This window comes from Lathyrus oleraceus, chromosome 7 (genome assembly GCF_024323335.1).
Source record: "Lathyrus oleraceus cultivar Zhongwan6 chromosome 7, CAAS_Psat_ZW6_1.0, whole genome shotgun sequence".
Lineage (NCBI taxonomy): Eukaryota > Viridiplantae > Streptophyta > Magnoliopsida > Fabales > Fabaceae > Lathyrus > Lathyrus oleraceus.
This window is the reverse complement of record NC_066585.1, coordinates 486,732,158-486,749,453: the sequence shown is the minus strand read 5'-3', so window position 1 is coordinate 486,749,453 and position 17,296 is coordinate 486,732,158. Positions and strand designations below refer to the sequence as shown.

Here is a 17,296-nt window from a genome sequence, read left to right as displayed (position 1 = left end):
AAGACTCATTCTGATCTATTCATGACAAGAGCGTATATACCTTCCTACAAACACTCCGACGAACAAGTTAGTTATCACTTCAAAATAATCTTGGGAAATAAAAAGAGTAACATTCTAGAGTAAACAAAAAGACGAAATTTTAACAGCACATGATGTTATAAGCATAAAATAGTAACATTGACCTTTATGAGAAGTCTTTGAAAAGGAAAAAGAACAACATTCAGTTACAAAATCCTATCAAACCAAACATAGTATTTCTAGTTACCTTTGAATGACACCAACAAGTTAAAGTCACTTACTTTCTATGAATGCATTATCTACAGACTTGTTTCTTCAAAAGTATCCATAGCATATTTCCCTTGAGAAATTACCATATCATCTTTAGATTGGAACAGCTCAATACCCAAAAACTATTGGAGTTTAATAAGGTCTTTCGTCTGAAATTTATTCGATAGATGTTATTCTCAAAATAATCTTTAGCTAGTGATGTTGGTTTGATCACGCTCTTGGGGTTGAGAACCTTCCTAAGTTTGAACACGACCTCCAAAGATGTACCAATTGTATGCCCTGCAGCATCAACACCTTCATTTGTAACCTCAACGGCTGGCTCTCCCTATCAAATATGACTAAAAGAAACAGTGCAATCAAAACACAATACAACCCTTACCAGTATAATATAAAAAAGAAAATGCAAGAAAAAGCCTAATATTTGTTATGGATTTGTGCTGTATTTACTACTTGTAACAAAACAATCACTTTGCATTTATTGCAAAAACCCAATGAAAAGAAGCAATAGAAGAACATTACCTGTAATGACCTTAAGACTCATTTTGAACTATTTATAACAAGAGCGTACATACCTTCCTACAAACACTCCGGCGAACAAGTTAGTTATCACTTCAAAATAATCTTGGGAAATAAAAAGAGTAACATTCTAGAGTAAACAAAAAGACAAAGTTATAACAACACATCATGTTATAAGCATCAGAGAGTGACATTGACCTTTATGGGAAGTCTTTGAAAAAGAAAAAAGAACAACATACAGTTAGAAAGTCCTACCAAACCAAACATAGTATTTACAGTTACCTTTGGATGATACCAACAAGTTAAAGTGACTTACTTTTTATGAATGCATTATCTACAAACTTGTTTCTTCAAAAGTATCCATAGCATATTTCCCCGGAAAAATTACCTTATCATCTTTAGATTGGACTACCTCAATACCCAAAAACTATAGGAGTTTAATAAGGTCTTTCGTCTGAAATTTATTCGATAGATGTTATTCTCAAAATAATCTTTAGCTAGTGATGTTGGTTTGATCACACTCTTGGGGTTGAGAACCTTCCAAAGTTTTAACACGACCTCCAAAGATGTACCAATTGTATGCCCTACAGCATCAACACCTTCATTTGTCACCTCAACGGCTGGCTCTCCCTATCAAATATGACCAAAAGAAACAGTGAAATCAAAACACAATACAACCCTTACCAGTATAATATAAATAAGAAAATGCGAGGAACTGCTCAATATTTGTTATGGATTTGTGCAGCATTTACTACTTGTAACAAAACAATCACTTTGCATTTATTGTAAAAACCAAATGAAAAGAAGCAATAGAAGAACATTACCTGTACTGACCTCAAGACTCATTCTGATGTATTCATGACAAGAGCGTATATATCTTCCTACAAACACTCCGACGAACAAGTTAGTTATCGCTTCAAAATAATCTTGGGAAATAAAAAGAGTAACATTCTAGAGTAAACAAAGAGACGAAATTATAACAACACATGATGTTATAAACATAAAAGAGTGACATTGACCTTTATGGGAAGTCTTTGAAAAAGGAAAAAGAACAACATACAGTTAGAAAGTCCTACCAAACCAAACATAGTATTTCTAGTTACCTTTGGATGACACCAACAAGTTAAAGTCACTTACTTTCTATGAATGCATTATCTACAGACTTGTTTCTTCCAAAGTATCCATAGCATATTTCCCCGGAGAAATTGTCATATCATCTTTAGATTGGACTAGCTCAATACCCAAAAAATATAGAAGTTTACCAAGGTCTTTCGTCTGATATTTATTCGATAGATGTTATTCTCAAAATAATCTTTAGCTAGTGATGTTGGTTTGATCACACTCTTGGGGTTGAGAACCTTCCTAAGTTTGAACACGACCTCCAAAGATGTACCAATTGTATGCCCTGCAGCATCAACACCTTCATTTGTAACCTCAATGGTTGGCTCTCCCTATCAAATATGACCAAAAGAAACAGTGAAATCAAAACACAATACAACCCTTACCAGTATAATATAAATAATAAAATGCGAGAAACTGCTCAATATTTGTTATGGATTTATGTAGTATTTACTACTTGAAACAAAACAATCACTTTGCATTTATTATAAAAACCAAATGAAAAGAAGCAATAGAAGAACATTACCTGTAATGACCTCAAGACTCATTCTGATCTATTCATGACAAGAGCGTACATACCTTCCTACAAACACTCTGACGAACAAGTTAATTATCAATTCAAAATAATCTTGGGAAATAAAGAGAGTAACATTCTAGAGTAAACAAAGAGACGAAATTATAACAACACATGATGTTATAAGCATAAAAGAGTGACATTGACCTTTATGGGAAGTGTTTGAAAAAGGAAAAAGAACAACATACAGTTAGAAAGTCCTATCAAACCAAACATAGTATTTCTAGTTACCTTTAGATGACACCAACAAGTTAAAGTCACTTACTTTCTATGAATGCATTATCTACACACTTGTTTCTTCAAACCTATCCATAGCATATTTCCCCGGAGAAATTACCATATCATCTTAAATTGGACCAGCTTAATACCCAAAAACGATAGGAGTTTACCAAGGTCTTTCGTGTGAAATTTATTCGATAGATGTTATTCTCAAAATAATGTTTAACTAGTGATTTTGGTTTGATCACACTCTTGGGGTTGAGAACCTTCCTAAGTTTGAACACGACCTCCGAAGATGTACCAATTGTATGCCCTGCAGCATCAACACCTTCATTTGTAACCACAATGGATGGCTCTCCCTGTCAAATATGACAAAAAGAAACAGTGAAATCAAAACACAATACAACCCTTACCAGTATAATATAAAAAAGAAAATGCGAGTAACTGCTCAATATTTGTTATGGATTTGTGCAGCATTTACTACTTGTAACAAAACAATCACTTTGCATTTATTGTAAAAACCAAATGAAAAGAAGCAATAGAAGAACATTACCTGTACTGACCTCAAGACTCATTCTGATCTATTCATGACAAGAGCGTATATACCTTCCTACAAACACTCCGACGAACAAGTTAGTTATCACTTCAAAATAATCTTGGGAAATAAAAAGAGTAACATTCTAGAGTAAACAAAAAGACGAAATTTTAACAGCACATGATGTTATAAGCATAAAATAGTAACATTGACCTTTATGAGAAGTCTTTGAAAAAGGAAAAAGAACAACATTCAGTTACAAAATCCTATCAAACCAAACATAGTATTTCTAGTTACCTTTGAATGACACCAACAAGTTAAAGTCACTTACTTTCTATGAATGCATTATCTACAGACTTGTTTCTTCAAAAGTATCCATAGCATATTTCCCTTGAGAAATTACCATATCATCTTTAGATTGGAACAGCTCAATACCCAAAAACTATTGGAGTTTAATAAGGTCTTTCGTCTGAAATTTATTCGATAGATGTTATTCTCAAAATAATCTTTAGCTAGTGATGTTGGTTTGATCACGCTCTTGGGGTTGAGAACCTTCCTAAGTTTGAACACGACCTCCAAAGATGTACCAATTGTATGCCCTGCAGCATCAACACCTTCATTTGTAACCTCAATGGTTGGCTCTCCCTATCAAATATGACCAAAAGAAACAGTGAAATCAAAACACAATACAACCCTTACCAGTATAATATAAATAATAAAATGCGAGAAACTGCTCAATATTTGTTATGGATTTATGTAGTATTTACTACTTGAAACAAAACAATCACTTTGCATTTATTATAAAAACCAAATGAAAAGAAGCAATAGAAGAACATTACCTGTAATGACCTCAAGACTCATTCTGATCTATTCATGACAAGAGCGTACATACCTTCCTACAAACACTCTGACGAACAAGTTAATTATCAATTCAAAATAATCTTGGGAAATAAAGAGAGTAACATTCTAGAGTAAACAAAGAGACGAAATTATAACAACACATGATGTTATAAGCATAAAAGAGTGACATTGACCTTTATGGGAAGTGTTTGAAAAAGGAAAAAGAACAACATACAGTTAGAAAGTCCTATCAAACCAAACATAGTATTTCTAGTTACCTTTAGATGACACCAACAAGTTAAAGTCACTTACTTTCTATGAATGCATTATCTACACACTTGTTTCTTCAAACCTATCCATAGCATATTTCCCCGGAGAAATTACCATATCATCTTAAATTGGACCAGCTTAATACCCAAAAACGATAGGAGTTTACCAAGGTCTTTCGTGTGAAATTTATTCGATAGATGTTATTCTCAAAATAATGTTTAACTAGTGATTTTGGTTTGATCACACTCTTGGGGTTGAGAACCTTCCTAAGTTTGAACACGACCTCCGAAGATGTACCAATTGTATGCCCTGCAGCATCAACACCTTCATTTGTAACCACAATGGATGGCTCTCCCTGTCAAATATGACAAAAAGAAACAGTGAAATCAAAACACAATACAACCCTTACCAGTATAATATAAAAAAGAAAATGCGAGTAACTGCTCAATATTTGTTATGGATTTGTGCAGCATTTACTACTTGTAACAAAACAATCACTTTGCATTTATTGTAAAAACCAAATGAAAAGAAGCAATAGAAGAACATTACCTGTACTGACCTCAAGACTCATTCTGATCTATTCATGACAAGAGCGTATATACCTTCCTACAAACACTCCGACGAACAAGTTAGTTATCACTTCAAAATAATCTTGGGAAATAAAAAGAGTAACATTCTAGAGTAAACAAAAAGACGAAATTTTAACAGCACATGATGTTATAAGCATAAAATAGTAACATTGACCTTTATGAGAAGTCTTTGAAAAAGGAAAAAGAACAACATTCAGTTACAAAATCCTATCAAACCAAACATAGTATTTCTAGTTACCTTTGAATGACACCAACAAGTTAAAGTCACTTACTTTCTATGAATGCATTATCTACAGACTTGTTTCTTCAAAAGTATCCATAGCATATTTCCCTTGAGAAATTACCATATCATCTTTAGATTGGAACAGCTCAATACCCAAAAACTATTGGAGTTTAATAAGGTCTTTCGTCTGAAATTTATTCGATAGATGTTATTCTCAAAATAATCTTTAGCTAGTGATGTTGGTTTGATCACGCTCTTGGGGTTGAGAACCTTCCTAAGTTTGAACTCGACCTCCAAAGATGTACCAATTGTATGCCCTGCAGCATCAACACCTTCATTTGTAACCTCAACGGCTGGCTCTCCCTATCAAATATGACCAAAAGAAACAGTGAAATAAAAACACAATACAACCCTTACCAGTATAATATAAAAAAGAAAATGCGAGTAACTGCTCAATATTTGTGATGGTTTTGTGCAGCATTTACTACTTGTAACAAAACAATCAATTTGCATTTATTGTAAAAACTAAATGAAAAGAAGCAATAGAAGAACATTACCTGTACTGACCTCAAGACTCATTCTGATATATTCATGACAAGAGCGTATATACCTTCCTACAAACACTCCGACGAACAAGTTAGTTATCACTTCAAAATAATCTTGGGAAATAAAAAGAGTAACATTCTAGAGTAAACAAAGAGACGAAATTATAACAACACATGATGTTATAAACATAAAAGAGTGACATTGACCTTTATGGGAAGTCTTTGAAAAAGGAAAAAGAACAACATACAGTTAGAAAGTCCTATCAAACCAAACATAGTATTTCTAGTTACCTTTGGATGACACCAACAAGTTAAAGTCACTTACTTTCTATGAATGCATTATCTACATACTTGTTTCTTCAAAAGTATCCATAGCATATTTCCCCTGAGAAATTACCATATCATCTTTAGATTGGACCAACTCAATACCCAAAAAATATAGGAGTTCTTTCGTCTAAAATTTATTCGATAGATGTTATTCTCAAAATAATCTTTAACTAGTGATGTTGGTTTGATCACACTCTTTGGGTTGAGAACCTTCCTAAGTTTGAACACGACCTCCAAAGATGTACCAATTGTATGCTCTGCAGCATCCACACCTTCATTTGTAACCTCAACGGCTGGCTCTCCCTATCAAATATGACCAAAAGAAACAGTGCAATCAAAACACAATACAACCCTTACCAGTATAATATAAAAAAGAAAATGCGAGAAACTGCTCAATATTTGTTATGGATTTGTGCAGTATTTACAACTTATAACAAAACAATCACTTTGCATTTATTGTAAAAACCAAATGAAAAGAAGCAATAGAAGAACATTACCTCTAATGACCTTAAGACTCATTTTGAACTATTCATAACAAGAGCGTACATACCATTCTACAAACACTCCGACGAACAAGTTAGTTATCACTTCAAAATAATCTTGGGAAATAAAAAGAGTAACATTCTAGAGTAAACAAAAAGACAAAGTTATAACAACACATGATGTTATAAGCATAAAATAGTAACATTGGCCTTTATGGGAAGTCTTTGAAAAAGGAAAAAGAACAACATACAGTTAGAAAGTCCTACCAAACCAAACATAGTATTTATAGTTACCTTTGGATGATACCCACAAGTTAAAGTGACTTACTTTTTATGAATGCATTATCTACAAAAAAAATTCTTCAAAAGTATCTATAGCATATTTCTCCGAAAAAATTACCTTATCATCTTTAGATTGGACTACCTCAATACCCAAAAACTATAGGAGTTTACCAAGGTCTTTCGTCTGAAATTTATTCGATAGATGTTATTCTCAAAATAATCTTTAGCTAGTGATATTGGTTTGATCACACTCTTGGGGTTGAGAACCTTCCTAAGTTTGAACACGACCTCCAAAGATGTACCAATTGTATGTCCTGCAGCATCAACACCTTCATTTGTAACCTCAACGGCTGGCTCTCCCTATCAAATATGACCAAAAGAAATAGTGAAATCAAAACACAATACAACCCTTACCAGTATAATATAAAAAAGATAATGCAAGAAACTGCTCAATATTTGTTATGTATTTGTGCAGCATTTACTACTTCTAACAAAACAATCACTTTGCATTTATTGTAAAAACCAAATGAAAAGAAGCAATAGAAGAACATTACCTGTAATGACCTCAAGACTCATTCTGATCTATTCATGACAAGAGCGTACATACCTTCCTACAAACACTCCGACGAACAAGTTAGTTATCACTTCAAAATAATCTTGGAAAATAAAAAGAATAACATTTTAGAGTAATCAAAAAGACGAAATTATAACAACTCTTGATGTTATACGCATAAAAGAGTGACATTGACCTTTATGGGAAGTGTTTGAAAAAGGAAAAACAACAACATACAGTTGTAATACCCCAAAAAATTTTAGGTCATTTTTTAGGTCATTTAGCATTTGTATTTCATCATGGCAAACGGAAGATTTTTTCAAAAAAAAAAATAAAAAAAATAAAATAAATAAATAAAAGAAAAATCTCAAACTTGGACCTCTCTCAAAAGTCCACTAAGCTACCAATATTAGCCTATAAATACTAGAGTTTCATTGAAACAAAACAGACAGAAAAAGGAAGAGAACAAAACACTCTGAGGTTTCCTTGGAACAAAACCCTGGACAAAACCTAGAGAGAGACTACCTGAAAGAGTTCAGAGCAACCACCAAACCCATAAGGGAACTCAACTGCACAGAATCACCTCTGCCTCACATAAACCCTAAAGATTGTTTTATAAACCTCACGGGTGCAACTCAATTTCAATCAAGCTCTCCAATCAGGTTTGACCTTATTCCCATTACTTTTTGCTTTGAAGTTGAATACTCTGAATGTTTGAGGTATGATGGATGAATTTCATTAGGTTTTTGCCCACGGGTTTATAATTATGTATGAATGTATAAATAATGCTTTGAATGCTTAATTGTTTAATTTCTGAAGTGTATGCCACAGAGTTTGAGGTTTCTGAAACCATACTGTTATCCATGAAAAAAATGCTTATCGTGATTCACTAACCCTTTTGTTGAGTTTTTGTGAGGGCTCATATGACTCTTGCAGAGATGGTTTGCCTGGTGTTCCACTTTATTTGTGGGATACCGCCTGGAGGTTTCATTCCGATTACATGTACTGACTCACTTTCTTTGATGGTGTTAGCTTGGGAGGATCTCAGGGTTTCCTTGTTCCGTTAATTACTGTTACTTCGGATCTTTATCCGCGTGGTACTTTTACATTTTTCCCGCATTTTACTGCTTTCCTAGCTGGAAGACCTCGATAGGAGGCGATGTTTTTGTGTATGTTTTTTTTACAGGTTCCTTCGTCAAGGACTGCCTTTTTGCATGAGCATCCCAAACCCAAACCCTTCATTGATTTTTCTTCTCCTAAACACACGTTTACTCCTTCTACTACAGGCGAGTAAGTCTCCAAAGGTCGAGCATCCGGTAGATTGCGTAGTAACGTCGTTCGTCCAAAACCCAATCCATAACCCCGTAGTTAGCCGAACTACGGCTTGCTCTGATTCTCATTCCAGATGAGATACGTAGGCATAAGACGTGATGTCTTAGCGAGCACACATCCCCCCGACCCATAGGTCAGCTGAGCTACGAAGACTCTGATTCTCATATTTAGATGAGATACGTATGCAGTGGATGCAACATCCGCGCGAGCCATTTTCATTTAACCCCCTTTTTTTAGTAAACATCACAAGATAAACTCACACCCTTTAGACAAGAACTACAAAAGTGGATCCCGTAGAGTACTACGGATGCGTAGGGGTGCTAATACCTTCCCTTCGCATAACCGACTCCCGAACCCAAGATTTGGTTGCGAGACCTTGTCTTTTCCTTTCCTCTTTTCAGGTTTACTTCGAGCGTTTCTTTTCCCTCCTTTGGGATAAATAACGCACGGTGGCGACTCTTCTGTCATTTTCTTTCGCCGGTTTTTTTTTCGCACAGTGTATTTTTCAGGTTGCGACAGCTGGAGACTCTGCTGGGGAACCGGTTTCCCTAAGCGAGTCCCTCCTAGCTTTTGTAGTTTATTTGTTTATTGGATGTTCATGCTTTTGTACAGTTATTTATTTACCTGCTTTACCTTATTGCATTGTGTACATATCATTGCTGTATTTGTTGGCTAGCTATGGTTGCTTGGTGATCTTTGTGAGATGAGTTCTATACCCGAGCTCGAGTGCACTTAGGATAGGAGAATGGCATAGTCTTGTCGACTTGTGTGGAGTTATTCCTTAGCAAGTTGACTTGCAAGCCCATTCACTTGGTGGAGGTCATGTTGAGATCAATAATGTCACACAAGTAAGTTGTTGTTAGACATTACTTTTTCCAATATAGACCTTAGAAGCCGAGGACCTTAGTTTACCAAACCCATCTTGGCCTATTCGTAGGACGTAGTGCGAAAGTCGTTCAAGTGTAAGATTTGATACGATTGTTACGCGATACTACACTCATAAGAGTCTCTCTTGAGAATATTTTTGGAATACGAGTAGTCGTTCCTCCGATAATATCTGAAAGATGGGATTATGACTATGGGAACCTTTTGTAGAACATGTTTGGCGGGTTTAAACCTTAGTACACTCCTTTTGGGTGGTTCTTAACCTAAACTCCATGCTCGTGACTTGCAACAAACCCTTGATTCATGGTTGATCCGATCAGGTATCCTTAATATCAATGAAACTTGGGTGTTGATAAGGTGTAAACCATAATCCACCAAAATGGGTGGTTGATATTAAGGATAACATGATCCATCCCATGACCTTTGTTCGGTGTGCTCTTAATTTCTCTCCAGACAGTGCAACCTAACAGATGTTCAAGCAGATACAGCGATCCTGATTCCGATGCCACTGCACTGCATTCACATCATTTTGCATCACATCATTTTGCATTCATAATCATTCACACATGTTTATCCATTTCTGTGGGGTTTATATCTTCTACTTGATTCTAGTCGGAATTTTCTTGGTTCTCATCAACGGCTTAGTATTTTTTTTACATCGTTTATCTATTGAGAGACTGGAATCAAGGGGGTAGAATACCCTTGGAATTGATAAACATGTCATTACATTTACATATTCATTAGCATGTCTTGCATAACAGGTACCGCCACAGTGTTCTCAGTTTGTTTGGTGTTCAATCATCAGGATAGCTGACCCAGGCATTCACCGGTACGGTACTCGCAGAAACCAACAGAGAGTAATGGAAAGCCTACAGGCAGAGTTTGCCGAGATGAAAATCCGCATGAATCAATTCATGGATGTGGTTCAAGGGGTGGCTCAGGGACAACAAGAGCTCAGGCAGATAATACAGAGGAATCCCCCTGCTCAACCAGAGACGGTGATTGATCCTCCAGCTGGAGAGGCTAATGGACCCAATGGACCGGGGCTTATCCCAATCCTACATGTCACCTCCGGTCAACAGCCCGTTCATGATGATCAGGACGATCAGTTCCCCCTGCTGCAGGAAGACTTTGGTATGGGTCATGGTGTGGACCCCATGTTTAGAAGATTGGAAGAGAGGTTGAAGGCAGTGGAAGGATAGAATCCTCTGGGAGTAGATGTTGCTGACTTGGGGCTGGTCCCAGGTGTGAGAGTGCCACCGAAATTCAAGGTCCCGATATTCGACAAATACAATGGCAACTCTTGCCCGAAGACCCATGTGCAAGCCTATTTCCGTAAAATAGTTGCATACTCCGATGACGAAAAGTTGCTTATGTACTTTTTCTAGGACAATCTAGCTAGGGCATCCCTGGAATGGTATATGAGGCTGGACAGAGCCCACATCCGTTGTTGGAGGGATTTGGCTGAGGCTTTCGTGAAGCAGTATCAGTATAACGCAGACATGGCTCCGGACAGAACTCAACTTCAAAATTTGTCTCTTAAAAGCAAAGAGTGCTTCAGAGAATACGCTCAACGCTGGAGAGAAACAGCTTCCCGTGTTCAACCTCCTATGTTGGAGAAGGAAATGGCTAACATGTTCATGAACACTCTGCTAGGACCTTATTTGGAGCGCCTGGTGGGTTGCAATGCCTCCAATTTTGCTGATGTAGTCTCTACCGGAGAGAGGGTGGAGAATTACCTGAAAACATACAAGACCCAGAGCGGAGATGGATCTTCATCAGGGGTGAAGAAGCCGTTCATTCAGGGACAGAAGGGGAGAGAAGGGGATGCAAGTGCCATATCTTCTTATCAGAACACGGATAACAGGAGGAATAACTTTCAGAACTATCATCAGCAACCGTATGTTGCGGTTGTGACCATTCCAGCTGCAGCACCACTACAACAACAACAACCACAGCGTCAACCAGCTCAGTACCAACCACAACAACCGGGTAACAGACCCGCCTATCAACCCAGGCCAAGGACGATGGACCGGTGTTTCGACACTCTTCCAATGTCGTACGCTCAGTTGCTTTCTAGTCTTCAACAACTACAACTTGTGCAGTTGCGCACTCTGGCTCCTCCCGTTGGTAGACTTCCGGTGGGTTATGACGCCAACGCTAGGTGTAGCTTCCACTCTGGGGCACCTGGCCACAATATTGAGAACTGCAAAGCTTTTAAGCACGTAGTTCAGGACCTCATTGATTCAAAGGCCGTTAACTTTGCACCAGCTCCTAATGTCGTCAACAATCCCATGCCCCAGCATGGTGGAGCCAACGTTAACATGGTTGAAGGAGAAGTCAAATTAGTCTCTGCGGTCAACAATAAAGATGGGGATAGTGATTGCGACATCGATAACTGGGCGCGTCCGAGGATCCCGGGTGAAGTTCTCAACAATTGGTCTTCTGAGGAGATTGTCCAAGCCACTTGTCTGGAGGAGTAATTTTCTTTGTTTATTCATGCATATCCAAGTCTTACGTTCCGCCAGGGTGTAATGACTCATTTAGGGCTCATCTATGTGACACTTGCATTTTTTATCATAAATAAAGGACGTCTTTTTGCATTCAAATATTTTGTTCCCTGTCTTTCTATTCTTGCAGTTTTTCAAAAAAAATGGCAATGTTTTGTTTAGTTTCTGTAGCGGTGTATTCGTCGCCATATGATCTATCGATTAAATCATAAGCAAAGTATACAATAAACATAGAGTCGCCACCGCACTTTTATTTATCCAAGGGACTGGCTAAAAAGCGAACAAAAGCCTAAGAAGTTTTACACGTAGAAAACTAATGAAAAGATCAGAGATCGGGTAAGGGGTAAATTACGCAATGGGAAGGTGTTAGGCACCCATCACGTCCTAGGTACTCCTAGGGAACCTTTTTCACACTTGTTGTATAAGAAAAATATTTATTTGTTTTTGACATATTGTGCAAACATGAGTGGGATGATGAGAAAAGAATGTACATGTTAATTATTTTTGTGTTCGAACGGATGAACCCGTTGCCTACGTACCTTCCATCAAAGGTAAGGATCAAAACGCCGTAGTTCGGCTAAAAACTTCCAAAAGTTAGTGGATTCAATTTTAAACACAAGCGCAAAGGTCTTACGTTACCCACGGGAGAAAACTCAACCTTAAAAAACAACCAGTCCACCATGTGAGAAAAGCTTCAACTTGCTAGAGAGGGGTTAACCCTATAATAAGCAAGGAAGACTTACAATTCAATCAACTAAGGACAAATAGGTGAGATTAATATCAACCAACTAGGGTAAATCAAACCTATAGCTAATGTATGAAAACTTAACAAACATGGACAAAGCCACAAAATCATTTGAATGGGTGAAGTTATTTGGATTATTTACAAAAAGGTCAAGGTATGATTAAAGTCAATTCGAAATGAAGTATTTACAAAAATGAAGTTTGGAAAATCATGGACTTAAGGTCCAAGTTTCTAATTTGGAAAGGAGTGAGAATGTTTGCACAACATGTATATACAAGTATGAAAAGTCAACAAGGTGAAAAGGATTTGAAACAAAAATGGGTGGAGGATGGAGTGTAAAACTTCCTAGAGGTTCACCTCTTGAAATCATATAGAAGATGATTCAAGTGTGTCCTTTGGAATGAGGGACTAAACGAGTTAGTAAAATAAAACACGGTGATACCGGATGCCACTCAATGGTCTTACTCCAATCTCACACAAAAGCGGATACCGGATACCAATAAATGGATTTACACCAATCTCCTAAAATGAACAATGATACCGGATGCCAATAAATGGTCTTACTCCAATCTCATGAAGGTAAAACAAAAACGAAACATGGAAGTCAACTGCCAATCTATCTGGACTTAGGTTAACCTCCACATATGATCATAGGAAAACAGATGCCAAATTACATGGACTTACAATGAATCCTCACATACAACAACCAGCTCAATCAAAGAGCGAAGAGGATATGAGTGACCAATGAAGTGGTCTTACACTCTATCCCTTCCATGTCATAGGAACAAAAGCCAATCAATATGGACTTACAATTGTCCTCAATGGGAAAACATCAATGTCACAAGGACAAATGAAATGATCATGCACTAATGGCAAACAAACAAAGAGGATAAATGCACAATGGCAATCAATGATGGTAAATGCACAATGGCAAATCAAGTGATCATGTATAAATGAATCAAGTAATCAATCACATAAATTCAAGTAGCACACACTATAACCATTCAATTAGGCTCAAGCAAAAGGGGCGAGGCATTAAAGCCAACTGGAATAGGGTTAATGTCACTCTTAACCTTGCCATTGAGGGGCTAAGGTGAAGCAGATGAAAGGATATGAGGGGTGTGCCTCATCACTCTTATCTCCGGTCAGAGAGAGTATTGAATATCAGAAGGTGTGGGAGTTCAGAAAGGGGGAACTCTCTCCACAAATTAGACTCGATAGATCTTGGGTTTGGATCTCAATGCTACAACCATGAAATGGGAGCAAGGAGAAGACTCACAGAATAGTGGGAGATAGGCTACATATCTCTTATATCCACCAATTGCCTTTGAAAGGACTTTTCCTGCTTGGGACAAACATAAACAATCACAAACATCGCCTCTTAAGGAGGACTTCAGACAGTTGCCTGGCTAAATAACAAGCCAGGTCTTCCAGACTACATGGAGAAGAAGGTGCTATACCTCAATGCAAATGCTATACAAGCAAAGAAATGCAAGTTCTTAAGAGAACTGAGCAACTAAGGGTACCTGAAATCAATCAAATATAATCAGCATCCCAACATAATCAAACAGACAAGGTAATAGACCAATAATCAAACAACAATGTGCATAGCACAAGGCTCAAAGCTCAAATGAGCTAAGCATCCTACAAAACAAACAATTAGTCAAATGAATTCAACTCAAATATGCATCAACCTCCTTAAGGCATTAGCTTTTTAACCTGAAAAGTCAAAGTCAAGCTCAAACATAAGTAACAAGACCACTAGGACAAGCCTAGGGTCCAAAGGATGGAAAAATCTTAAAACAGCAAGTAAAACATGATCAAAGTCAAGATAATTCAAATAAGAAGAGATCCCAATTGGTCTCACATCCAAACTATGCACTAATTTCATTTTATGCACAATTTAATACAAAGTGAGCAAGTATGAATCATATGTGAGCAAACAGCATGATCACACTCAAACAAATCCAAAAATAGCTCAATAAATCTCACAAAAATTCAAGTCTAAACAGAAGACATTCAATGAGCTACATATCAATTTTCATGCCATTTGGATAAAGGGAACTATGGAAATTAATTCAACATGTTAAGGCATGCAAAAATCAACCTAAACTAGGTCACAAAACAAGTGTGAACTTCAATAAATTGTAAAACAGTGATATCAAATTAGAAATGGATGGGACCAAATCCAAATTAAAGCTACACATGTTAGGAAACACTCCACCAAATTTCACATTCATAGGATTAGGGATGAGCATTTAATGACACGTGTGAAGTTTGTTACACAAGAAACCCCAAAAAGGCTAAACAGCAATCAAAAATCCAAATCAATTAGAAAATGGATCAATTAAATCCACAAAAATTCATGTTGAAAGTTAACATATCAAAGGTATCTCATGCAAAAAATCAGAGCCATAGACCTAATGGAAGCATGGTAAATTAATTCATGAACTCAGCATATCATAATGTGACACATATGGTCACACTCAAAAAGAAAAAAATCATATCTACCAATCCAGAGATCCAAAAATCACAAATGATATACCAAAATCTCCAGAAATGTGTCAAGAATCAGCATGTGAAATTTCATTAATTTTGGATAATGTATGAGTATTTGGTGATTAAAATGGAAAAACATACAATTATGTCACACATGTCAAAGATCAATATACCAATTAAAAATTCTACCAGGCACAACTTACACTACTATGCCTAAAACAAAGTAGATAAAATTTGGAAACTAACAAAAAAAATCCCACCTAATTTGGACTAATAATGGATTTTATATGAATTTTTTAAGTTTTGTAATATTATGAATAATTATTTAATTATTATACGAATTAATTAATGATTAATTGAATTAATGGAATTGTTTTAATTTTACAGCAAGAGCAGTAACGTGCATATGCCTAGCCACTCCAAAACGGTACAGTATTCCATTTACTACATGGCGCTGTGTGGTTGGATAGATTAAGTGGGAAACACACTTTTTGAAAGTGCCATGCCAATGACGGATCAAACAGTGCTTTCGCCCAGAAATCCTCAGCTTCTTCGCGCGGCTCATGCGTTCATCAACAGCAGCAACGGTTTCGAATTTTTCTTCGCCAAATCGCGCGAACCTTATACCGTTGCGACCGTCTCTCCACGTAGGTTACGATTATGGCCATAGATTAGTCTAAAGGTTAACATACACAAAGATCCGTTCGAAAGAAGTTTTGACGCACAAACTTAAATCTCAAATATCTACATTATTACTCAACGAAAATGCAAGATTCAAACTCCATTCTACTCTACATTCAAGGCACTATCAAATCCCTATAGTAATTACAAGAATTAAAGAGGTTGAATTCCAACCTTCTTGATGGACAGTTGGAGATTCGGTGCGTTTTTGGATCCAATTCGTGCAAACATATGGAGTATTGTGATTAGGAAGGTGAAGGACGAAGAATTTTCAGCTCAACGATGCTTGGATCATGAAGATTCGCCGATTGCCATTGATGCTCAAAGCTTGGACAGTTGCAATTGTGCGCGGTTCTTCCACCAATCTCCACAAACAGAATTCCACAATCTCCTGCAAATGATGGATTCACAATGAACTAGCACAAAGATTAGTGAAAAAAAATTGATGAATTGATGCAAAAGAGTTTTTGTGAAAAATGGAGAAAAGTGAGAGAATTTTAGAGTTTTTGTGATGAATCTGAAATTGTGATTATTGATCTGAGTTTCTGTTATAATTAAGTTTATATACTAATGCCTAATCCAACTCATAATCATGCTTAAGCCAAAAAATGATAATTAGTGAAATATGCTTATATGTGCAATTTGGCATTTTTGCCCTTGGAGAGTTAGAAGCAATGGAATAGTAATTTTTCACTTTGGACAAGTCACAATTGGCATTTAGAAGCTATTGGAATTGGTCCCATGCCAAAATTCCAAATATTTTGAAAGTTGGACCATTTTGCCCTTGGTCTTTAATTGGTTCACTTAAAAAATGACCTTTTTATGTGAAGGTTTTTGGCAAAATGTGATGATGGATTATGAAAGTACATATCAAATGTGGTTTGCTCAAAGAAGAACCATCCCATTTGGACATTCCATGTGCAAGTTATGCCACCTTGAATTCGGGCATTTTTGGAAAATGATTGGACCATATCTTGCTAACCACACATGGGAATTTCAAGTTCTTGGACTTTTTGGAATGGTGAGATCAAGATCTTCAACTCTCATGTTGGACAAAATTTGATTTGAAGCTTGTATGATGATGTAATTTTGGGGAGAAAAACTTTCCATTTTGGGCAGATGAGAATTACAGGTCATTTCCATTTTGGGAAACTTTTTGTCTGACTTCAAATCCTTCAACCTTGATCTTTGAAATGTCAAATGAGGCTCATATAGACATGAATGAGGTCTTTCTAACCATCTCACACCTTCCAATCCCTGATTAAATGCACAGTTGACCAC

At 36.6% G+C, this 17,296-nt stretch overlaps 1 long non-coding RNA gene across 4 annotated transcripts in view; it reads right to left on the bottom strand.

The window, feature by feature from the left end:
- LOC127106046 (uncharacterized) overlaps positions 1 to 17,296 on the bottom strand; it is a 145,521-nt gene that overhangs the window by 71,293 nt on the left and 56,932 nt on the right. For 3 of the 4 annotated variants that reach the window (XR_007795257.1, XR_007795256.1, XR_007795255.1), the window contains one exon: positions 1,824 to 1,907. This is a non-coding gene — a long non-coding RNA (uncharacterized LOC127106046). Of the gene's footprint in view, positions 1 to 1,823; positions 1,908 to 5,784; positions 6,151 to 17,296 lie in introns of those variants that run through there. The other variant, XR_007795258.1, reaches the window with a different exon arrangement.